Source organism: Aythya ferina, assembly GCF_964211825.1.
Source record: "Aythya ferina genome assembly, chromosome: 2".
Taxonomy (NCBI): Eukaryota; Metazoa; Chordata; class Aves; order Anseriformes; family Anatidae; genus Aythya; species Aythya ferina.
In genome coordinates this window covers 37,771,587-37,797,172 of record NC_140297.1, presented here as the reverse complement: position 1 = coordinate 37,797,172, position 25,586 = coordinate 37,771,587, and the positions used below count along the sequence as shown (strand labels likewise).

General features: G+C 38.3%; 1 protein-coding gene across 1 annotated transcript in view; it reads right to left on the bottom strand.

The window, feature by feature from the left end:
• The window catches only part of PLCL2 (phospholipase C like 2), a 99,834-nt gene that overhangs the window by 72,269 nt on the left and 1,979 nt on the right, over positions 1-25,586 (bottom strand). The window lies entirely within an intron of this gene.

Here is a 25,586-nt window from a genome sequence, read left to right as displayed (position 1 = left end):
CTTAAATTTAGATTTTCAAACAATGGGCATTCTTCCCTCATCTTCAGCTTTTAAGCCACTAAGCCAGTAAAAGCATGACTGCTGATTTGGCAAACACCTACAAAGCAGTTTTGACCACTGAATCACCGTTGGACCCAGGAGATGCAATTTCCAATTTCACCTTCTGCAAAATGGAAAAGCTGCATTTCATGAGTTCCAACAAAAACCTGTGGCTTGACCGAGAAACTATTTCTTTAACACCGTGACTTCCAGGTGCCAAGATTCTTTTTTTGTAGACAAGAACCCAAATACGCCACCCAAGGAGATTTTACATGGTCTACCACTACTGATAAACAGCCTACAGCTGGATTTAGGATCTTACAGTCTCGGTATACATCGTTAATCCACTCTGAAACTTGAGTAGTTGCAGCAGATGGTAATCAGAAATCTCTCATCAGCCCCAGAATATCCTCATGGTGTATCATCCTATAAATAAAGCATATCCCTTTCCCCTTGGGAAGTAGAACTGATTATGGAATATCAGAATTTTCTCTGGATTATAGAAATCTCAGAAAGCTGCCATGCTGAAATTACTTACATCTCATATTTTTGGAGTGTTTTTTTATCAAGAAGTTAATGCAGTTTTGGAAAACATTGGACTAATTTGGAAGTTTGTGCTATTGCAATTTTACATCAGAATTTCTAATTTACAAATGCAGATTTAAAAGCATGTTTTGTCTAACTACTGCTACAACAGGGACAGTATGAGCTTTAAAGAATTGTAGTCAGCTAAGAATAAAAATACTGAAAATTTATGACCTAACATGGTCTGAAGAATAAATTAGCCCTACGTTTCAGAACTAGTGTTATTTATTTAAGGCAGAAAATGATACATGTGTGGTTTGATCTCTGTTGAGAAGTAATGAGATACAATAAACCAATTACATGTTCCGGTTTGTTTCTAAACAAATTCAATAGCAATTCAGCACAAACCCCTTAACAAATAATCAAGAATTATTACTCTTGACTTTAATTTTTATCAGGAAAAAAAAGAAAAAAAAAAAAGATTTGAAACTGTCAGCTAGTAACAGAGTCATAAAGTAACAGAGTCATAACTTCTACAGGTTTTCTGTTAGTTTCTATCTATTCCATTGTACATCAGAATGTATACAACTCTCATAAGTGTTTAAGCTTTTCCAGTGCTTCTAAAAAACAAAATTGAAATCAAAACTTGTATCACAACTCTGTAAAATGCTCTCTCAAATTTAATGTTCAATTATCACCAAGTAAGATTTATTTCTTCCTTTTAAAATTGATTACCAAGTGAGGGCATCATATTTGGAAAATCTAGAAAAAAGTTACTTCAAATTACTTTGTGAATATGGCAGTCAACAATCATCATTACTTCTTCTGGAACAAATTCCAAGTTCTGGCATTTCCTCAGCTGTAAGGTCAAAAAGGAAACTTATTTTCACTCTTTATTTCTACTTCTTATATTTCTACTCTTATATGACTAACAGAGGTCATAAAACTACCAACCAAGAGCAACATCAGTAATAACATTTCGTGTTTAAGAGGAACCTCATTTCTTGAAACATAAAAATTGCAGATTCATCTTTTGGAATAGATTTGCATTTGCAAAAAAATTCACTCCAACAACCCTGTCCAACAGAAGTTCATGGTTGCAGCTGAATGCAATCTGTCACAGAATGGTGTAAATGGTTAGATGTATTGCGATATATCTTTAAATGCTAACATCAGTTCAAAAATGATCTTCAAGTTCTAATTTTTAATGAAGGTATGTATCTGTATTAATTTGGAAGGTTTCTACTACAGACCTTAATAATAGTAGGCAACAGTGATATAAATTCATTTATTTGTACTCGGGAACTTGAAAATCAATTCCCTACCCATTTTTCTATCATGATGTTATGTATTACCTTGTCAAATTCACGTCCTTATTACTATGAGCTACTACTATATAACAAGTGAATTCTCCATTTAGAAGGTCCCCAGTGAGGCAGGCAGGATGCCTGATATGAAAGGGATAGCTTTCAAAATAATGCCCTATCCATTATATAGTTTAACATAGTAAGTGTCTTCAAATATTACTTGCAATTTTGTTTAACTATATATACACTGAAGAAAAAATACCACGAGAAAACTGAGATGCCAATAGGGCCAATATAAATATTTTGGAAGCTTCACTAAATTAAAAAACCCTCGATAGTATACTTCCATAAACATATTACAAAACCAAGCTGCTAATGTCAGAGCTGCATTCTGTGCCCATCATTATTTACAACTGGTATAAGCTGCTGCTTTGTAATTAACAAAACTCTGTTAGTTACATGCTCACATATCTAGCTGCCATGCAATAAAATCTAAGCAAATGCTAACAGCTACTGCAAGCATCCTGACTACAGAATTATCTCTGCAAATTTATTCTGCTCTTGGGTGAGAGATTACAACTGTTTGCACACATTTCGCTAATTCCTAAAGGCCAGCAGCAGGAAGAAATATAATCTTTGTCCTCCAAAGTTTAAATAGAAGTGGATGCAAATCTGAATTAATTAAGTGCATGTTGTGCCTAGACTCACAGTGTGGGGGGGAGGCACCTGAACACAGTAACTGGAAACTGCCAGTCCCAGGGTTTCCAAAAATAAATCAAGAGACCATTATTTTGCATTCTATAAACTGATAAATAAGAAAGAGGCATAAATGTGTCGTTCAGGATCAGGAATTTTAATGTATAATAAGCTACCAGATCCTTTGGTATCAGCTCATGTAGGGGTTATACTCCATCTCGTTGCTGTCGGGGCACACAGAAGGAGCTTCGCAGAGAGGATACGGACAGTGTGCGCGATTAGAGGCAAGAGTCCTTGAGGGTATTCCCCCAGGAGCAGTAGGGAAGTCATAAACAAAATAAATGGAAAATGATGCACAGAGAAGTGAGAGCAGCAAGAAGGTAGTTTATCACTCTAGCAAGTGGTGTGGTGAGGACAGCCAGAGGAAAACAAAGAGCACTGGTGACGAAGATGACAAAAGTAATTTTCATTTTTTCATGCTTACTTCTACTAAGAAATTAAGTAAGATTCTCAGAGAAGAAATTAAGACAGCAGGCAAGATTCTAAGAGAGGCAAAACAATGCTGGGTAACAGGGAGACTCGAAGGTAGAAAGCAGGTATGTCAGACAGCCGGGTTTTGTACGAGGTGACGAAGATGGAAAGCAGTTTGCTTCACCTGCAAGATCGTGGACTGGAGGAAAAGCCAGAGGAAGGCTTCACAAGGAAAGGAGGGGAAGAAAGGGAGGAAGCAATGACTTGTCATCAGCGTTTCACGTGGTGACTAGACTAACCCTTGGGCCATTTTTCTCTGGAAAAAAAAAAAAAAAAAAAGTGGAACGAAACTCAATTTCTAGAAACTGTGTTCGCAGAGCAGAGATAAGGGCACTTTCCCAGCACAGGAGCCCCTTGTGAGGGGAAGGCGCTGCCAGCAGCACGGTGCTGCTCAGGCACTGCTGTGAATGGGAACAGGCAATTGCTCCGGCTCTTACTCCTTGGAGTAAGTATCCCTTCATAACCAGGAGTTCTGAACATGGGCATCTTAGCTGAGTAATTCTGCAACTAAAGAAGATAAAGGCAACTATATTTTTTTCTTTCCTTACTCCTTTCAAGGGTACATTTTGATTGTGACCAAGACCTGGCAATATCAGGGCAGTCAGATCACTGCTGTGGCCTGCTACTGTCTATAAGAGCACAAATCTTCTTCCCAAAGGATTCTGAACGTGGTCATTCCATTTGTGTATTTCTGGTATCTTCTTTTTACGAATTACTCCAAGCAAATGAAAAATCATGTATTTTTCTTCAAGCTTGAGTGATTTTCCTATTATTTTACCGCATTTTGTGAACGCATTGTCCTGCCAAATGCTACAAGCTCTGTGATAAACGTTGAAATTAAATGGAAAAGTTACATTTGTAATTTCAAGTGTCCTCAAACACATTCCTGCAATTTGAAGAGAATGTTTCACTCATAGCATTTTATTTGGAATCAAAATACTGACTCTCATCTGCAACTTTCTTATTGTTTCAGACTTAAATCAAGAAAGTAATGCTCTTCAGCTGACCACAAAATTTAGATAAAAGTTTCCATCCACAAGATGGAAGAACAAGAGGGACAGTGGGAGGCAGCTCTCCAAGTCACATCTTCAGAGGCAATGCAAAATAGCATGACATTTAACTCGTTACCTAGAATCGGCAACCACTACCTTTCAGGTCAGGTCTTTATTTGAGAACAGCACGTGCAAAAATTCTCCAGTACAACACACAGAATTATTTTTTTGCTTTTACAGGTACAACCCTTGCATGATTGTATTTAACTACGAGATATGTGACAGCTGCTTACTTCTGCTTTATTGTCTGCAAAGTGTGATATTGGTATGGTTTTGCCTCTTCATTTCAAACAAAAAAATCCAATTGACTCTTTATCATTCTGCATCATTTCACATCCCATTTCCACCTTCCTCTTTTAAAATTATCTTTCTCTGAAACTTTAAAACATTTCAAAAAAATAAACTGTTCTACATTTGCAAGACTGAGATCATAGTAACAGATGTAAATATCAGAATCTGGCAGAAATAACTTCTGCAAAGTACTTTTCCCACCACCACCACCACGCCCCAACTTCTAGATGGATACTAAGTAAGAACAGGTATGTTCTTCCCACGTTCTATTTAATGTTGGCAAGTTTTATACGTTAAATTACAGCAACAAAGGCGTGTAACACTGACAAGGAAAATAAATAAATAAATATGCCCACTTCAAACAATTTTATCTTTTATAGTAAATATACTTGCTCCAGAACTAACAATTCTGGCACTCTTCTATTCCTAAATCTTAAGACAGGCGTAGTTTGCCATTCCTGTTTGATGTTATCAGGTTTAATAGGATTTAAGTTTTCCCTAAAGTTTTCCCTAAAGTTAAGTTTTCCCTAAAAACGCACTAGCAGAAAACCCAACTATCTGGCATTTTGGTAACAGCTGACCAAAGCCTGTTTGGCAGTGGATGTTTGTACAGCAATCCCTTCTCTGCAACTTCTGTATGGTGTGAATAAAAACATGGTCTGCAACTGACACTTTCATCTCCTACAGTACTGCAGCTAGGAAGAGAGCTGGCCAGAGGATAAATCCAACGCTATCTTGGCACTGTCTCCTCCTGTTTGTAGTATTAACAATATGCCTCTTTTTTAACCTTTTCTCCCTAATGCGTTGCAGTATAGACCATTCACGGATATTTTTGGCAGTGGCAAACTCAGATGCCAAGCTCAGGAATGTATTTTTCCATGTGTAAGAGTTCAGTCTGTGTCTGCCTTCCCGGCTGTTTCCCAAGCCTTCCAATGACCTGTTGTTGGCCCATTCAGCCCCTGCATGTGAGGCTGCTGCACTCACAGTAAGCCCATGTGCAAGTTCTTCTATAGAAAAAGGGCTTTCCTTCCAGTTCCCCTGTGCCACATAAAACCACAAGAACCTGAGACACACACGTATCGAGATCTGTAATAAGAAGTAAAATTGGCACTGCAGCTTTTGGTAAAATATTCAGAGAAACATTACAGGATGAAAAATGTATGCTCACACACCAACTGACACGCACTTTAGCTGGCAATCTTCTGATGGCTACAGAAAGTAGTAATAGATGTATGCCAATTTAATTAATGCTAATTTAGTACTTGCTGATCTTTCACTTAATTCAAAACCATTCATGTCTAAAATTGCACCTATTTGTGCCAAAGCAGTTAGTTACAGAAAACACATCGTGTCAAGCTTCACATTTTCTGCAAGCATTAAATAAATAGTTCAGTTTTTTAAAACCCCACATACATTGAGAGGAACAACTGTGAGAATCAAAACTCTTGATTTTGTTTATCAAAGATAATGACTTTCAGTTTTACCTATAAATTGTGCCAGGGCAACTTTCTAAAACAAAATGTTATAGAAACAAAAACACACAATGGATTTCAAGAGCAGTGATTTAAGGTCCTGTTCTTAACACCTACCTATGGAAAAACAGGCAATATCAAATCTAGGACCCATTTCTCAAAGTAGCTTCTCTTAAGCTACTCACCTGTATAACAGAGGAAATAAAGTAGTCTGACCAATGAAACAAAAGCTATAGTCATTTCTTGACAGTTTTTGTGTAAAAGACAAAGGTTTTTTTTCCAAATATATAAGTACAGTAGATCACAAGCCACAACACTTTCTCTTTAAATTCAAAACAAGTTTGTGAAGGTTTAGGAGCAATTAATTGCTTTCAGATATTACTAAAATATTACTATCTTATCAAACTTTTTTGATCCGCATGTACTAGATCTTTCCTAAAAACTGACATACAATTACTGAAATCATAAGAAAGCTTGATGCACTGGGAAGACTGTGAGATGAAAATGAGAACTGATCAAAGTCTCTCCCTGTTATTAAAATTAAACTTTGTATTTCAGAAAACTCAGGCAGATTTTGGTGCTTCGTCACCGAAAGGAGTGAATTATCACCCTTTTCCAAATGACCATGGTCTGCCTTTTGTCTTGGTAGGTCAGAAAATACATGATAGCCCTAGGCTTTGTTATTAACACCTCTCTGCACTATACAGGCAAAATGAAGGAAATAGGCATGTATGACTGCAGAAGGGAAAGAAACTGATATTAGCAGTAGCCAGGGAAATTTGGAGGAAGACAGAGCAATTGAAAAGCCAGTCCTGATGGCCTACATCTTGCACCAGCTTTGCAATTCAAACTCTACCACAGATTGAGCCAACATTTTTAATTAATATATGTAATGTTTATCTTTGAATGGACTGAAACACTTTAAAAAGTACTAAGAAAAAGTACTAAATAGAGCTGTTAAGTATTTAAAGGCAACTTCTTTTCAAAGTCATACTAATTGGATGCAAATTTTCAGATCATAAATCTACCCTACTTGCAGCATTTATCATCCAAATTACAAGTGTTATCAGAGTACCAAAACCAAAATACACGTACAGAGAAATCCTAAACCATACATGCAAGGTAAGGCATGTATTCGGGGGGAAGAAGTGCATTACTCTTGATGACCTCACTATAGGACACGGGACTATGATGGTCTGGCCAGGATGGAGTTAACTTTCCTCTAAGCAGCCTGCATGGTGCTGTGTTTTGGACTGGTGGCTAGAGCAGCACTGAAAACACGGCAATGTTTTGGCTGCTGCTGAATAGCACTTGCACGGTGTCAAGGCTCTTCTTCTCGCACTGTCCCTACCCCAGCAAGAAGACCAGGGGTGGCCAAGGAGCTGAGAGGGGATACAGCCTGCACAGCTGGCCCCAACTGAGCAAAGGGATATCCCATACCGTACATCATCATATCACGCTCAGCGATTAAACCTGGGTAGCAGATGGGGGGCTTCACCTTCCAAGGCAGCTCTTCATCAGAGACCTGGTGGGCATCGGTGTGCTGATGGGAAGTGATGAGTGATTTCCTATGAATCACTTTCTCTTTTGTTTTTTCCTCTTTCCTTCACGTGTTAAGCTGTCTTTATCTCAACGTATGAGTTTTCTTGCTTTTCGTGTCGTTATTTCCTCCCCTTGCTGGGCAGGAGCTGGGGGAAGGAGGGAAGCAAGCAGCTGTGTGGGTGCTCAGCCACTATGCACAGTGCCTTCAAGAGCCTTTCCAGCCATGTTTTCATGAAAAAGGATCATCGCTTTCTTGAGACTAATACCACCATCCTTGATATATGTAAAGACCAATAAAAGTATGGGCTTATAATAGCCAAGAAAAATGCTGCAGAGCAAGCAATAAAATGGGCAAGCAATAAAATGGGCACATTTCTGACTAAGAAAATTTACCAATTCAATTTCTTCTGGGACTGTATTCTCATTGCTTATATACTAAACCTGTATATATTTCTAGAAGTAGCTGAAAGAATCTTAGACTCCTAAATCAGAGTCTTTTTACCACGTTGTTCGTTTGACAGATGTGTTGCCAAAGTGTTTCCAAATCTTTTCTCAGTACACGAGAAACTGCCGTTTGTTTTGTCTAATAAGTCACAGTACAGATTGTTTTTTCTAGACTCTGTTTCCAAATTATCTGTGGCTTCTAGTACTGCAGTCAGAAAATACGTGTCTGACAGTCTTCTGAGGAACAAGTCACCCTCCGTATTTGCCTTGGGAGAAAAGTACAAGTCTCCTGAAGGTCCTGACAGAGGCACAAAGTTCAAAGCCTCCAATCCATATCAGAAGTAACAAATGAATTCTCACCTGAAAACAAAACCACTATTTTTGTGGGTCCTCCAGGCAGAGAGTGTGCCCTTCTAAGCAACCAGATTTACAAGGCTGCCTTCCTTAGTTTTGGGGGGTCCATATTTAATTCTATGTTCTAACTTTGTTCCACAATTTAATAATAATAAAAAAAAAAAGTCATGGAAATAATAGAAATAGTCTAATTTACTAAAAGACTAGTTTATCTTATTTTTTTCCACCACTTATAAAAACAGCAATACAGCCTGAATCCTAAGCAGGAATTGTGGAAGAAATCCGTCCCCCGTGACCTCAGCTTTTAGGGTTGAACACAAGACCTGTCATATTTACTTCTGCAGCTCCAGTTGATTCTGAATGCCCTCCTATGGACCCTCCAGATGAACTGGATGTTATCAACTCCCATCAGAATATTTCTGAACACCACTAACAATCCCTGAACTGTTGTTACCTGCTCATTTTCATCTTTCACACAGACACCACATTCCCCACCCTGCTGAGCATGAAGAACAATTGAAGCACCCACCACGAGATAGCCACAGGTATCCGAGTTTAGTGCGAGAACTTTATTACTGGATACAGCCAGCAAGCAATCTCCATTAATAAAAGGCCAGCTTGAAATCCTTGGAAAGAGGAAAAAGGCATCAGGAAGGAAGAAAATAATCTTCCTCTCTCCCACACGCAGAAGTCATAAAATCATTCCAATCATTTTCAGAAATAAGAAGGGCTTTTTTTATGGGTAAAAGAGGTGAATGGAAGGAAAGGAGAATAAATAGAAGAACATAAAGCTCATATCTCCCTAGAGGAGCTAATTCTGGGAAGAAGAATTCCAAGTACATTTGCCAAAACTGGAAGCAGAGCGAGTATGTACTGGAAGAAGGCTTCATCTAAACCAAAAAGGAACAATGTCAGCAACTTAATTCAATTCTTTGCTGTGACCTTTTGCATTTTAATAGCTGAGAAAAGCCATTAAGGACTGAATACACAGTTTAAGATGATGAATCCTTTGTGGGAGAAATTGTGGTAGCACTGTACACTCAAATAGAAGTATACAAAGACAACAGAAAGTGACTGCAGTTAAGCAGTGAATGGGGATAGAACAGGCCCCACAGGCACTGAAACAATGCAGACAAACAAGATGGAGAAGCTGCAGTGCCAAACTTTGGCTGAGGATGCTGATGCGACGCGTTTCAGAAGCTCTTCTGGCGGAAGGAGGGCTGTCACTGAGAAATGACACAGGAGTTCACGGGGTCAGATCTGCCGTGTAGCCGTGTGCAGTCCTGCAACCGGTGAAAGGTAACTGGCGGTTCAATCAGATAAACTGGCTCCAGCGGCATACACCACAACATCCCCCTGCACTGAAACCCCAGTCGTGGCCAAGATACTCTCACGCTCCAAGGACAAACAGGCTGAGGGACACAGCATGTTATTAATGAAAGACTTCAACCCTTTCTACATCGACAGGATAGCTGCTATGTTAGAAGTGCACTACGAACAGCCTTACAAGTTTGGCCCAAGGAAATGACAAAATCTTTATGATAATACCTTTTAAAATAAAAAGCTCCAAAAACAGAGTCACAAAGTGATACACAATGTACACACATCACAAGTACAAGAAAACTATACAACAAACAAAAAGGAGATATGCATCTAGTAGAGAGAAAAATAACACGGCACTAATCTATTTTTGTTCGTAACTACCAACACAGGTTATCTATTAGAACTCAGACTGGGAGACCAGAAAAGGAAAAGACTCCTTACAGTCTCACCCATACAAATAAAAGGAGAAAAAGGTAAAATGCGAATGGAATTCAACGTGAAGGAGTTACGTGATGCTAACTTAAAAGACAGCTCTTTGTATCAGGTGCTCATTATTCCCTTCTGTTTGAAAACCCACCAGGTTACTTTCAGAAGCATTTGTTAACAAACATTTCCTTGATTACTGCTCTGTTCCTGACACTGATTTCTCAGCCCTTGTTTCTCTATGCTATAACACAAGACCTTTCAGAACATTATTAAGTGCAAACAGGTATCTCATCCCTAATAAGCTTTGCAATAACTGAAGGAAATGCATTAATGGGAAAACTTGAACATAACAGATACCTTTAGTAAGGCATCTCAAAATAACTTGGAAGAAGAACTGGAGAAAAGATGTCCATGAATTTCTCAATTTTTCTAGTACTCATGCTTGAAGTTACAGCTTAATACTAAACTTAAATCATGGTTACTTTAAGTTCTTATGTGTAAATGAAACAGAGTTACAAAATCCCAGTAGGCGTTCTACCTTCTACCACCCAGTTTTTGTAAACGTTGAAATAAAATGTTAAATGTGGAATGAGACAACAACATATCCAGTAATAGTTTGATTCAAAGTTTCCCACAATTCTAGTTCATTTCATACCATGGTTTACAGTAACGATTTGCAGTAAAATCATGATCTCCTGAAGGCAGGGAGAAATGGATTTTCATTGCTGATTTAAAGCAAGCTTGGCAAGCTACAAAAACAACAGGGATGGAAGCGAGGAAGATTCAAGCAGCACAATTTCTGCCCCACAGAACTGCACCTAGGGGTGCACAGAATGGCCACAGACAGAGTGAGCAGAATCCTCCTCAACAAATACATAGGCGGGTGAGAGCGTTTCTTACTCCTGAGAAGTACTGCAATTTAAGACAGCAGCCTACACACGCTTTATTTCCTTTGTTGTGTTGCCACCCTCCCTTTCGTCAATGCAGCAGGTGCAAGAACGGCAGCCCTGTTTGTTCTCCCGCTGGAATACTGGAGAGAAAATGGGTCCTTTCCCCTGGGACAGGCATGAATTTCATCAGAAGGAGGGTAGAAATAAAATAAATTATATTGGAAACAGGCTTTTACTCTGACCACATTACAAAATGAGTATTTCAAACTACGAAAAAGAAGTGTATTTCCAGAAGGAGAGGTAGGAAACGTCATATAAATTTTGCGCGCTGCAACATGAAGAGGAGATGATTTGACAGACTACAGAGGGTTCTTGCTGCTGCTCAACAACCGCCTTTCTCCACAGGATCTCTCAAGACACTCTCCAGAAGGAAATTAACTGGCATCACAGGAGTGAAAAACAAACAAACACACAGCAAAGTGCTAGTAAGTGTAGCTTTCCACAATGCTGTACCACGCTGAAATCATTTATGAGCTGCCAAACCCGTAGGTAAAGGACTCAAAAACATTTTGCCTCATCCCATCCTGTTATCCTAAACCTACAACATCCTTACCAACCACCAAAAATCCTTTATTGTTTTTGCCAGCTCTTAAGAGCTACCCTACTACTTAGCAACAAGAACATATGCAACACCAACATTTCAAACATCTTTCTGTTACTGCGTGTAATTATTTATTTTTCAAGGAACTCCTTTAAAGAATGCGCCTATGATGTTGACCTTGGCTGTCTGTGGCATCGTTGTGTTTCCCCTTCATTACCAGCACTAAAATCTGCTCACATTCTTGAGCCCCTGCTTTCACAAACCTTGGACTCAGAGTTAAGCTCCTGCCAAGTTGTTGGCCTGTAGTAATACACAAATAACAAATTAAGGCCTTTGAATTGAGGCCTTGCTCTTTTTTCCTCAAGTTTTGCCTGTCAGGAACAGCATTTTTCAAATTTTTAGCTATCACAACTTTTTTTTTTTAACTGGGATACTTTAGGTCTGCACAGTTCCTCTGTAACTGTTACAAGCTTTGAGACTTCTGTACAACTGTTTATCCCAATTTCTTTTCCTCCAGGGAAACTTTCATAAATAGCCAAATACAAGTTTTGAGCGTCTGAATCCCATTATCGCTACAGTATGTAGACAAAGGCTGCAGGGCCTCAATACTAGCAAAACTCAGGGAAAAAATGGTAATTGCTTTTAAATTGCTGAAATAAACAGATTAAATAAAGTATAGGATCAATTTAAAGACTAGTTAACATTTTTCCTAAATATAACTAAACATTAGACAATTCCAAAATTCATTAAATCCATGCTAACAGGACAAGTTTACACAATGTAAAATACACATTGCTACCTCAGCAAGATATACATTGTAAAACATACACTACCACCTTTATTAGAAAGATTAGCAAACTTGCTAATAAAATAAAAATGAAACAAGGAAATGAGACCACATATTTAACTTGATAAAAGCTAAGACAGATTATCAATATTATACTCTTATCTAATGTTTTCTGCCTGATATACCAGCTGTCTGAGTACTAACCACATGCTCTTCCAAACTGTATGGCAAATCTCATGAAACCTGATGTTTTCTTAAAGCCCTTCTGGATCCTTACATCTGAGAATCTCCACATTAACATGTATTTTTTATGTATTCATACATTCCTATGCTAAGAACTTGAAAATACGGTTCACGTGCAGAATGGCTTAGAGTCAAATTAATTAAATTTCATGTCACAATTGTTTTCAAAAGTCTCAAGTTTGGTGCACTTGACCTGCAATTTTTGAACGTTAAGGTTAGACGGTGCCATGGGTAAACATAACAGGAATGCAAATCCTGTACTTCGCATACTTCATGTCAAACAGTTTCACTACAGTCAACCCAAAAAAAGGACAGAGGAAGTAAACAAAGAGTACAGGCTCTCTACAGCAAGTGGTGATCAACAAAACAAGAAAATGCAGCTAGAAAGTTCCAGAAAGTACAAGGATGTGGCTGAAGCATGTTTCACAAGGGTTTACTGAAAGACAACTTTGCGGACAGAAATACTCAATCATATTGGTTTTGTCCTAAATACAACCGAAGTTCAAGGACAGCAGAGGTCTTTAAACTGCATTATCAGATGATCAGTGCAAGACCAATTCTGTTTACGTTGTCTGTGGGCAAGAACCTACAAAGACCTCTAAAAGTCTCTTGAAGATGTCTTTGAGACAACTAAAAAGAGGAAGCCCCATACATCTGCACGGTAATGAATTGCGTAAGATACTGAAACCAATGGACCTCCTTGTTCACTCTGTATTATGCTTTTGCAAATTCCTGGAATAAAGAAGTAAACAAACCCAAAAGTCCACCTGCATTATGATCAAAACAGAAAACAGAAGTATGTAGTAGAAACCCATGACTTACTCCCATCAACCACTGCAAGTGGTGCAGATTGGACATTTAAAATAAGGAAAGGTTATGAGGCATGCATTTCTAAAATAAAGAACTATATTATAAACATTTTAAAGTAATAAGCTCATAGAAAAGCATGCGATTACACATTTTTTTGTAATGCCAACAAAGTTTTAGTTTGTTGTACAGGAATATTAAATCAATTTTGAGTACCCTTTACAAAACATTACATATATAGAAAGCATTTTAAACATCAATTATTAACTATCTACAAATCTACAAGAATTAATAAGATCTTGTGCATGGAAGTAAGAAAGGCATACAACTTACTTTGAGGCTACTGACTCTGACCCTCTTGACTTTCAAAGATGCAAGCTGCATTCCCAGATTACTCATTGCACTTTAAGGAAAAAATAAGGAGTCACCTTCACTGTGACTCATTCTGACTCCTGCAAAATTTTGTGATAAAGGGGCAAAGGGTAAGGTTCTGAGCCAAACAGAAATAAAAATAACGTGGCTCTGCATTTCTGTTTTACATGCAAAATAATCTTACCTGTGTTTGTTCTTTATAAAAATGTTTTAGACTTTACGGCGACGCAGCATTGCAACGGCAAATTCTTACTTCCGTATCATCTCAGCCTCAGATGCCATTTAGTGAAGGACTCTGAGCATTTATTGAATTAATACACAAAACCTATTTCATGGCGGACGATTAGGCACCACGCTAAATCACAAGGTGGTATGTTTTCTCTGCAAAAGACGCATTTAGTTGATGGTACTCCATAATGTAATTTTACTACCTCCACCAGAAACAAAGCAAGTTCTGCAATAAGTTCTGTAATTAATTATTCGCTTCAGCATAACTGTAATACATGCAGGGATTGTTTAAAGACCATGTTATAAATCTAAACATTGTAACCTAATAAAAAATAATAATAATAATAATTCAAGGTTCTTAGATCTGTGGCAAGTGGTTAATCTTGCAAACCAATTTTTAGAGGCCAAGCCTGTTTTAAGAGCCTTTTAAAAAGGCTCTTTTTTATCTGCCCTCACCTCCCCCCCTCAAATGATCATAATAAATTTTATACACTCACTAAGGCCAGAATTGAATTTGGGATTAGATACGGAAGAAAAATGATGTATTTGTTGCAGCTGACCAGACTGAAAGTACATGTATGAGCTATTCATGATTTTTTTATTAGCACAAATATAAAAATTTATCAGCAATCACCAGGATGAGAAAGGTGAATTTTATTCTGGTGAGTCAGGGACCTCTAAACTACTGTTTTGAGAGGCTAAGTTCAAAATTTCTGAAATATTACCTTCCACACGTAAAACAATAGAAATCCATGTCATGTTCCATTCATGTCACATTCTATTCATGCCAAGTGTGCACCACATTCAAACAGAAGAAAACTAACATGTAATCAGACATTCGAAAACAAGTACTACAATTATCTGAAGCTTTGAAAATAAAGACTTACATAAAGATAACGCTGCAGACAGTGCTGCTCATAAACGTTATGAATCAGACACTGGACTTCGTCACAAAGTGGACTAAAAGCATGAGGACTGAGGAATGACAGTAACACAGGTATATTCTGCTGTCTCAGCACAGCAGTTGACTGAGAAGGAACAGGCTAACAGAGACTACTCCCTCCCTCATCAGCAAGAAAGCTCTGAAGGGAAAAAGAAAGCAAAGCAACCTTGCTCCCAAAAGAAAAGAAAGAGAGAAAATAGAAAAGAGAGAAAAGAGAGAAAGAGAGAAAAAGAGAAAGAAAGAGAGAAAGAAAGAGAGAAAGAAAGAGAAATAGAGAGAAAAAAAAAAGAGAAAGAGAAAAAGAAAGAAAAAAAGAAAAAGATAAAATATTAAAAAAAAAATTAAAAGAAAAAAAAAGAAAAAATAGGAAAAAAAAAAAAAAGAAGAAAAGAATAAAAAAGACAAAAGAAAAAAAAGGAAAAAAAGAAAGAGGAGACACTCCTAGATACCCCTAACAAGGACTCAGGACAGCACTCTACCAGACATCTTGCAACATTTCTATTTTCAGCAGCTCAAGTGACAAAGTGTTGGGATTTCCTTCTGAGATAATGCTGTTGTATCAGTCTCGTGGGACTCAAAAACTTCTAGTTATTTTTACCTTTTACTGCTTGCTGCAACCACTTAAGACCCTTTTAGTCCTCAGCTGAATTCTGAGAGGAAACATTAGATGCTCTCCTGTTTTCAGGAAGCTGTCTGAGCTCATTGTTATACCTTTCACGCATTTCCGAAAGACTAGAAATGGCTTTTTAGCTCGTCTGGACACTGACACAAGCATCCTGGAAGACCCTCACATATTATAAAAGTGAAAGGAATAAAAGATTGGGTAAAATAATTAATTACAGGAGTGTTGGACAAGAACCTTAAAATGCAAAAATCTAGGACCACGTTTATAAAGACAAAGTCCTTCCTCTTTCTTTAATATTTATCAGATTATTATAAAATAAAAGTGCTTTTATTAGTAATATATTTTTCAGCTTTATGCAATGTCCATGCTATCTTATTCTGTTAATATGCAAGCAAGTGTACTCAACCACAGCTAGAAGCTAGACGTACTCATCAGCAATGCTTTATGTCACCAGCACCATAAAAAGACTTTATAACATGCTAAAAGATTTCTAACAGACCTTCAGTCTCATGCAAAGATGTTAATGCCAGCCACTTCCAACACAACAGGCATCATCACCAGCACAGCCACCCTTACACAGCTCTTCAAAGGGGAAGTTTTAAATATTTAGTAGAAGGCTTTAAGAGCACTCTCCCATTACCAGTTAGTGGCAGTGGTACCATTTAAACCTGTGATTAAGACAACATTAAAATCACATATACTACAGTGCAATTTAGCATCACAATATTCTTAAGCCTTCATTATGCTATAGTGGATTTACACGTTTGTCTGGCACACATTTTAAATACCATTTTAGTCTCCCACTGCAGGAAATTGTTAAAATTGAAGGAAAAAAAAAAATAGAGGATGAAGCAAGCACAGAACCACGTACATAGGGGGAACAACTAAATACAGCAAGGTTTTTTAGGCTGGAAAAAAATGACACAGAGCAAGTATGACGAACACCTTTCAAGTCATGTGTGTAACGGAGAAAGTGAACCCAAAATAGTTGTTTTCTATCTAACACAAGAACCAGGGAATATCAAGCCACGTAACATCAGGCAGGAAGGTGCTTCTCACAACACGCTGTGAAGCTAAGGAAGTGCCGCAAGATGTTTCAGTAGTGAAAAGCTTACAAAAGTCAAACTGGTCTTTGACAATTAATGGGGAGAAAAAAAAACATGTGGAATATCAAATACGAAGACATCTTCAGGTCCAGACACTGAAGCCCTACAATTACGGCTGGGAACAGACGCCAGGAAAGGATGCTTTTCCTGTCCTTCTGTGTCACAGGGGTGACTGCTGGAGGCAGGCTAATGAGCCACGTGGACTTCTGGTCTGACCCAGGGCAGCCTTCCCTAAATTCACAAGGGCTGGCAACTTGTGAAGAGCGTTTCTGAAGGGCGGTGAGAGACAGATGCATCTACCCTCAGCTGTGCAGTCAGCCTTCCCTGTGAGTTCAGGCTGCAGCCCTGTGAGACTTTGAGCCACTGTGAAGATCGACCGCCCTGTGCTGGCCTCCATTTTGGTACTCCTTTTGGGGGATCCACAGACACAAACTATGGCTCTGTTGCACACCACACAGTGAGCTCTGCTCTGTTCTAGCACGTAGCAGGGCACAGACGGGTCTCCAGAGCTGGGCCTGTCCATGGTCTCTGCTGCTGAAGCAGGCAAGCGAAGCTGTGTGAGGGAATGGAAGGGATGAGCAGACGGGAGGGCACAGGAGGACGAGGTGACACGAGCTGGAACCAGGCCATGCAGGACGGTGACAGGGTATCGTTATGGATCCCTCCACGGTCTGATTTCTAAACCCACCAAATACCAACGGACAGCACACAGCTTTAAGAACTCAGTGCCTTCACTTGTTATTTATTCACTAGGTTTTATTCAGGTTGGCCATTCACCCAAGAAGGAGCAAGCACAAGGCACGAGGTACGTGCCATGTAAGCTGTGGAACAAAGAAAGCTGAAAACTGGCGACCTCAAACAACACCTGTGTGATGCATCACCACATCTACTGCGACTGGAGAGCTGGACTTAAACAAAGTACATCCAACAGCCATAGGGGGTTCTTCAAAACCAAAAAAAGAAACTAACACTGGCTGAACGGAAAGCTCCTTATGCCTGCTCTAGCTTTCTCCACTGTGTGGTAGTAACGTGCCACGACTCAATACATTTTCTCATTTCACATAAATATTAGTCTTTAACTCTTAGATTCAGGCTGGAAATGTTTTTTGAAACAATCTTCTGTCAGCATATTTTACAAAAAAAAAGTAAAAAAAAAAGAAAAAAAGAAACTGAATTAGAGACCATTCCCTGTAAATGGCAGAAAACATTTCAGTTGATTCAAGTAATTGCCTGAAGCAATTTATTTCCAGTTATTACTCGGTTTCTCCTGCCTTATGTAGTGATAATGTATGTGCTTGTAAATACATGAATATTGCAATGAGTCTAAGTATTATTTTAGCAACTTGAAAACTAACGTTTTCCCCATAATATACATGAAAAATGCTAATTCTGCTTCTAACTTACTAAAGAAAAATGTATGGCAGGATATATAAAATTAAAATTGCTGCCTTGCCTTTTTTTAAACCTGTTCCTGTACGTTTACAGGAATTACCTCAATAACTCAATAAACAACTGCCTATCCTAAAACCACCAACAATAACTTGTAGGAAGAAAACCATCTAAACAAAGCTTTGACAGCAAGTTGCATTCCTGTCCTTTTCTTCCAAACGTACACTTTAACAACACTAAGATCAAGAATCAAGCAATGAAATTAGATACTATCTTTTATTTAAATAAACAGACATCTACACTTTATTTTAAGGATTGTGGTTAAATAAAACTGTTGACAGACAGTGTCAAACACTTCTGTCATCAGGAACTGGGCAATGAAATATATAAAGTGTCTGGGATTTTCCACCATTAAGAGGGTGCTTCACGAAACTGAAAACACGCAGACCATTCTGCTGCTGCAGAGTTTCACAATCACTCTTTCTCACCCATCCTACACTAAAAGGGCAGCGAGGATGGGGCTATGTTCACACACATGGATGCTAACACATCAAAGCACACACACCTTATACTGTTATGCCTTCTTTAATGAAGGCAAAATAATAAGGCTGATAAGAAGAAAGAACAAAAAAAAAAAAAAAAAGAAAAAGAAAAGAAAAGAAAATAGAAGGGAAAGGAAAAAGAAGTAGTAGTCACAGAAGGTCAAGCATAACAAGAACTTGAAATTTCTCTGGAAGTGCTCTCTAACAAAACATCAGCAGTTCTTTTTCTTCTGCAATACTGATTATCTTAGAATTTTGGGGAAATATCAAACCATTTTCAGCAATTTTAGCAAAGGCATGAGGACAGTCGTAACACTAATATGCAAAATATCAATTATCTGCTGTATATTCTTAAGATACATATATACCAAACTAAAACCCACAAACACGTTGCTTTTGTGAAAGCATTTTTACAGTCAATTTGGAAATCTGGCTTAAAAAACTCTTACATTGTATTTTTATAAAACTCTCAGACATTGAAAAAAAAATGAAAACTTTTTTGTTTGTTTGTTTATTTAAAGACATTTCCTGCCTGCCTGTACTTATGAACTATGTGCTACAATTTCCTGAGTATGAATGTTTGGTATCTGAAAAGATCCCTGAACACAGTAAATAATTGGATGTACTCAGGGCTATTTTATTACTTCTTCCAAAGGGTGAAATGACATCAAAAGAAAGCCCCAGGGAGCCAGGAGAGGCAGAAACTAACCCCATCTATTTAACTTTCCCAAGGCTGCAGCGGTTAGCACTGTGGTCCTCAGCACCGCCAGTCTCCAGTGCCATGCTGTACCGTGCTCTTCGCTGTCTTGAGCTTTGATGTTTTGTCAAGGTGAAGGTCCAGGAGGGAAGAGGCAGGTGAACGCAGCCATGCCCCACTTCAAATACAAGGGACTAGAAGGCCTACACCATCCGTTCTTGGAAACTAACTAGCTAAGAAGAAATCAGAGAGGTGCTGCAGTCAAGAGGATGGGCAACATAGCGGTCCAAAGGATTGCTGCATCCCTAATCTCCTAAAACAGGGAGAAATAAGTACCAGTGATGGTGCTATCCCATATTTCAAAGGCATGCCAGATGTGAAAACTGACTGTAAAGCAGCAAGGATGGTTTTTATAAACACAACTGAGAAAAAGATGATGCTTGCTACTGACTCTCCTTAATGACAAGCAAATCAGCCCCTTTCAAAGCAGCCTTTTCTTATCCCAATCCTGCAAGCTATTATAAGTATATTCATAATTTCATACTTACTGCCTATTAATTTATTTAAAGGTATCTTCTCATAAATTGTACTTCTGAACTAGATTTAGCAACATCATATTGCCCAGTTTACACGTAGTCAAGAGCAAAAATAACTGATTTTTAGTTTAACCATAGGGTATTATAATTTAAAGAAAAAATATCAGATGTCATTATATGATGGAAATTGGGAGCATGCTGAAATCTGGCTGTTCACGTGAAGATGGAAGAGTTGCATGCATGTTAGAAGGTAAGTTCAAATCAGAAAGAACCTGACACATTGAAGATGTGATCAAAAATAATTAGAATGCAGTCAGCAGGACAAGTACAAGCTTTGAAACTCCGTGCAGATTATTTTTTTTTGCCCACAGACAACAAGCAATAATCCGTCCGCAGTTCTGCACAGAAGGATCACAAACTAAAGGTGATTAAAAGACAAAGAGCATCACAGTGAAATTGATAAGCAGTTGATCCTGTAACAAAGCAGTAAACCAGAGCAGACTGACGTCTTGAGGTCTGTACCAGCCCTATTTTTAAACAATCTTTAATACACACATGCTGCTGCTTTTCAGCATATTTTCCCCTTCTCCATTTATGTTAAACGAACTATTATAAACGTTCCTTCCCTAAGCCTTCCTGCTAGTCTGTTTAGATTTCTAAATTTTGAACACAATCCCAAAGTAGTGTTCAAAGGTAATTATTTTATAATCAATACACAATATGACAGCATGTGTTTTAAGTTAATTTATCCCTTAAAGATAGACAATTGGCACATTTTATTTAAGGGAATTTTTAAAAGAGTTAGTGATAAAATATGAAAACCCACCTCAAAGTCACCCATGGACCAGGTAAGGCTGGAAAACTACGCAATTAATTTGGCCTGTCACCCTCAGGTTTAGTTTTTTAATCTTCCATGAATATAAGCAAATCATGTGAGCAACCCATTATCTGTGAGACATGGGTAGGAAACCACGGATGCAATTCCTAGTTTTAACAAAGTCTTAACTAATACTCATATCTCTGATCAAGTCCAGCAATAGGTATAAAAAACATCTCATCAGGTATTCATCATAATTTTTAAATTCCATTAATTGATTTTTCACTTTACAGACTGAACATGTTTCGTGGATATTCTAAGGATTTGGGGGCGGAGGGTGTGAAGGAGTTGCTATTATTCACAGTAGCCGAGCTTTTTAGGCAGTCAACAGAAATAGAGAGAGAAACCCTTCCAGAAGAGAAGTCAGAGAAGCTAGATTTATCCAAATTAGACTCCCACTCCAAGTCATCTTTTGGAAAAAAAATGTTTTCTCTTCACTGGCTACAGTAGGTAAACTACATGCTGAACATGGGTAAAATGAATAACCTGGTATGTTTCCATAAACACCTTTTGTTTCTTTTTTCTTTCAATAGCATTACACATATAGAAGCAAAATTTTGATTACTGCAGTCTAGATAAATAACTAAGGCAAATAAAAATATATACCAAATGCAATGTCCAACATACCTATTCAGTGGCTGCACCATAACACAGCCCAGCCCAGCCTAGGAGTTTACAAGGAGTAAGCTGCCTGATACGTGTGTGTGTGTGTCTAATGTATATATATATATATGATATTATATCCAAATATATAACATACACAGCTTTGGTATGACATGATTGAGGAAGAGTTACCACGACAGTATTGTTTTAAAATACAAATTGCATTTTTTAAGAAATAGGAAACCATTACAGAGTAAGTAGTAGAAGATGAAGCAGAATATATACCATACATACACCAAAAGGTGCTTGTAACTTTCTATGTAGTCTAGGCAAAAGTGTCACAAACCGAAGTGAAACTGACACCTAAAAGAAAGCTCCAGGGTTTGTGAAGCTGCTGGTAGCCACTCACATCTCTCATGCTATCTGATAAACCAAAAAGATGTGATCATAGCTCTACTCCGGAAGAAACTAAGGAAAAAAAAAAAAAACCAACCAACCAAATCCTGAAACAGCCCCCCAGAAAGTCTGTGCTTCCATTGTTTCGCTGAAAAGCAGCCCGGAGTAAGATGTAGGAGTACCCGAACTATTGCAGACGTGTTTGCTAATGGTGTGTTTTTTGTGGCATCCTTTTTGGTGTCAATGAATGTGTGCGCTGAGCAAATTATTTTCCATTGCTGGGACATTCATAATGTCTTTCGCACAGATCTTCTAGAACTAGGAAGAATAAAGCTCATACTGTGGGGTTTTGTTTCTAAGGGAAAGGGTGTGGGGCAAGAAAGCATATACTTGTTTTCTCCCTCTTTTATCTACATGACTATTGTCTTTGAACTTGAGGAGCCTTAGCACTTTCGAGCCTGTTACTGCTCAGCCAAGTTCACTTGAAAATGTCCAGCTCATTGAAGAGTTACTGGGGCATAAATGCTTATATGTATCAACAGCATCACTACACAGGCTCCTTTCCCAGTATGAAAGACAGCTGAAAATCATTTAATTTCGCATACTTTGAACTGATTCCAACAACCTAACCCCTTTGTATCATTTCAGGTGGAAACTGAACATGTATATCTACTCCTGGATCTCTGCTAAGACTCACTAACATGCCATTTTGGCTAAGGTAATACAGAATTGCAGAGAACCTAGGTCTACTGAAAATACTACTTTAGAATCTACTGTGAATACAAAGAAAGAGATTTATTAAAGCTTTTAAAACAATCGCAGTAGTAGAAAATACTGCATAACATTCTCCATATTTCACATTTTTTGCACCTGATACAAAGAAGCATACAGTATCAACTGGAGATATACAAGACCTGAGAATGAGATAATGATGTATGTTGACATTTTAATAAAAAAAGAAGATCCTGCCACATATGCTGCAAGACTCTCTAACTGTATAAAGACACCGACATAAGAATGCTCCATTTCAAAAGCAAAGCTCTGTTGAAAATTATATGCTGCACTATCTGCCTGCTAAATTTGATTCCTCTCTTCTCACAGAATTTGGAACTTAAAGAATTGCCGACGACCAACAAGTGCATGACTCTACTGAATGAAGGTTTAAATTTACACCCAGAAAAAAAGGGAGATATAAATTTGTTTAAGTTATCAGCCAATAAATTTATTGACACTGAGATCGGTATTACTGTATGAAAAAAAAAAAAAAAAAAAAAAAAAAAAAAATGGACTTTGCTTCCAGACACATATTGGTAGGAACACTCCTGCTCACAGAACGCCAGGACACTTTCCTCCATTCATTTCTTTCTGTTGTCTTCCCAGATAACTGCAGTCTTCTCCTAAATGTATTTCTTCTCATCTCCTAATAGAGCCATTCATTTATACCGCTGGATGTCTTTCTGTCCAGGTCTACAGTTCTGACCAGCTGTGAGGTTCCATACACGTTTATTATCCAGGGTGTGGAGGTCCCTGGGAGCAGGCAGCTCTAAGGAAACACATGTACCACAAGTCATTTGCCATCTTAAAGCTCCTCAAAGTCTAACCATCTCAAGGTCTTTTTAAGAGAGATGTGAAAGTGCCCCACGAGAAACAAAGCAAGCCTGCTGCCAACTGTCAGAGCTCAAAGAAGTTCACACGATGCTTACATTCACCTGGAACTGCAAGGCGGACTCACTGTAAATTAATGTTACTAGAACTACTCTAGAAAAACCATTATAGGAAACCATAGCTAGTTGCCCCAAGGAAAGTATTTTGGAAAAGCAAAACACTGACCTAAAAACAAAAACATTTGGTACAAATACTTGGTATGTAAATTAGTTCATAAATTAGCTATCTGAAGAGCCTAAAGCCCATGTACATATCATGTGTCATCACTATCATCTTTACAAAAATCAGCATCCCATAAATGTGGTGGATAACAAATAGAAAATGTCTCTATAAACACAGGTACGTACTCCCTAATCCTCAGGTCCGGTTCAGCAAAGGAAAGCAATGAAATAGGCTATTCCATAAAAACTGTTAAAAGCTAAGGGCACAATCTTTAACATTTTCAACCTAAACAGAGCTTATACATCAGAGCTAATTTTCGCAGTAATAGTGATCCTATCACCTGTCATCATCCTAGATGACTCTTCAACCTCAAAGAGCAAAAATCCTCTTGTCCCATGATGCAGATGAACAAAATAAATAAAAGGAAAAAATATGGAATGGGTAAAAAAGAGAAAGAACAGAGGCTGCATATAAGAAAAAAAAAAAAAAAAAAAAAAGAGGAAAAAAGGTAGCAAATGCAAATAAAAATGGGGGAAAAAAAGGCAACAACTGTTCTGAGAATAGTCTTGTAAATGGACAACCAACAAAAGCACAGACTAAAAACAGAACAAAATATTACCGTGGCCTTATTTATGTGCGCCAACATGCACTTCAGAAGAGTTTAATCTCAACTGGAACTGCTATTCAAACACCAATTTTATGCTTGTGACTCAAAAGCCTACACAGTAATTGGCAGGCAAAACATTTAAAGCATTAGATACCCTATAACCTTGCATTTTAAAGATCAGCTGACAGAATTCTGTGTTTTGCACAAAAGTATGAGAGCTGCATTTGCATGGCACAGACCAGCTTCCCAAGGTTACTCCCAATATTCAACACTCAGGTAAGTTACTAAAACTCCAAGAACAGTTCTGAAAAATAGATTGCAAGTTACTTTTTCCGCTCTGTCTTACACGCTTCTGCTCCACAAGAGGAGACAACAAGGCTTACCACTCATGCCAGATTTTCCAAAAGGTTTCATATTGAAAACTAGGTACCTACGCAACCTGATTCAAACTACCTGCAAACTGCTGAGGCAAGCAGACAGGAGAGTATTCAGCATATTTGAAGACAAGTAGTTTTTCCCAGAAGCACTGAAACACTCATATCTAAAATAAATATGGACCACATAGCTCTAAAAGCAGTGCTGTCAGATTTTTCCACTCCTAACTATTCAAACAACAACACCAAGTTGTATCAATCACTTCTTGGCAGCCAAACAGATTACCGTTCACATTTGCAGAACAGTTTTCATCGGTAATAATACCAGAAAGTTGAATAATTTTACATTCCAGACCGCTGTCGTTCCTCTAGAAACTAAGAACCTTGACTTATGTATTCACGAAATGTAATCCAGCACAGATTTCCTTATCTCATGATTCTCGATTTCAGTATATCACATCCCTGTGCACTGTATCCTTGTTTGGCCCCCACAGAGGCAGAAGGCTGCTGTACAACCAGATCATAAACCACAAAGTAGCATGATGGCACGTTGCATACTGCAAGCAACGTATTGCCTTTCCTGGACTACCACAAAAGGCAAAAAAAAAAAAAAAAAAAAAGTGTTTGGAATTGAACAGACCCCTAGAAACTCCCTAGAAAATCCAGTAAGTACTAGGTTATTCCAACCCCGAGTTCAGTCGCCCCGTTTCCATTGTTGTAATTTCTTTAACACACACAGAAACGTACACACCCAGCATCACTGCTTGAACAGGAAGGGTGGGTGCAGGCTGTCAAGTGTGCTCCGCTGCCGGCTGCCCTTGCTCTCCCCTTGGTGCTTGGAGCAAGGTCCAGCAGACACCGACACGGCTTGAGACAGGCTGCTCGTCCCGAACCCCCACATGTCCTTCTGTTACCCCGCTAGCACAACTTCATAAGCTGGCTTTGGGAGCACAGACGCGTTTAAGAAGACAGCAAATCTAGCTAGATTTTGATCGAGCTGATCTTGATTGAACTCGATTCTCAAGTCCTTCGAGCCGTGCTTTATTTTACGGTTAGTCCGGCCGTTACACAAACTGAGTCATTTCTGTATGATCTCTCCACCTTTCCACCGGAGTTCAGACAGCTAAGCCACGA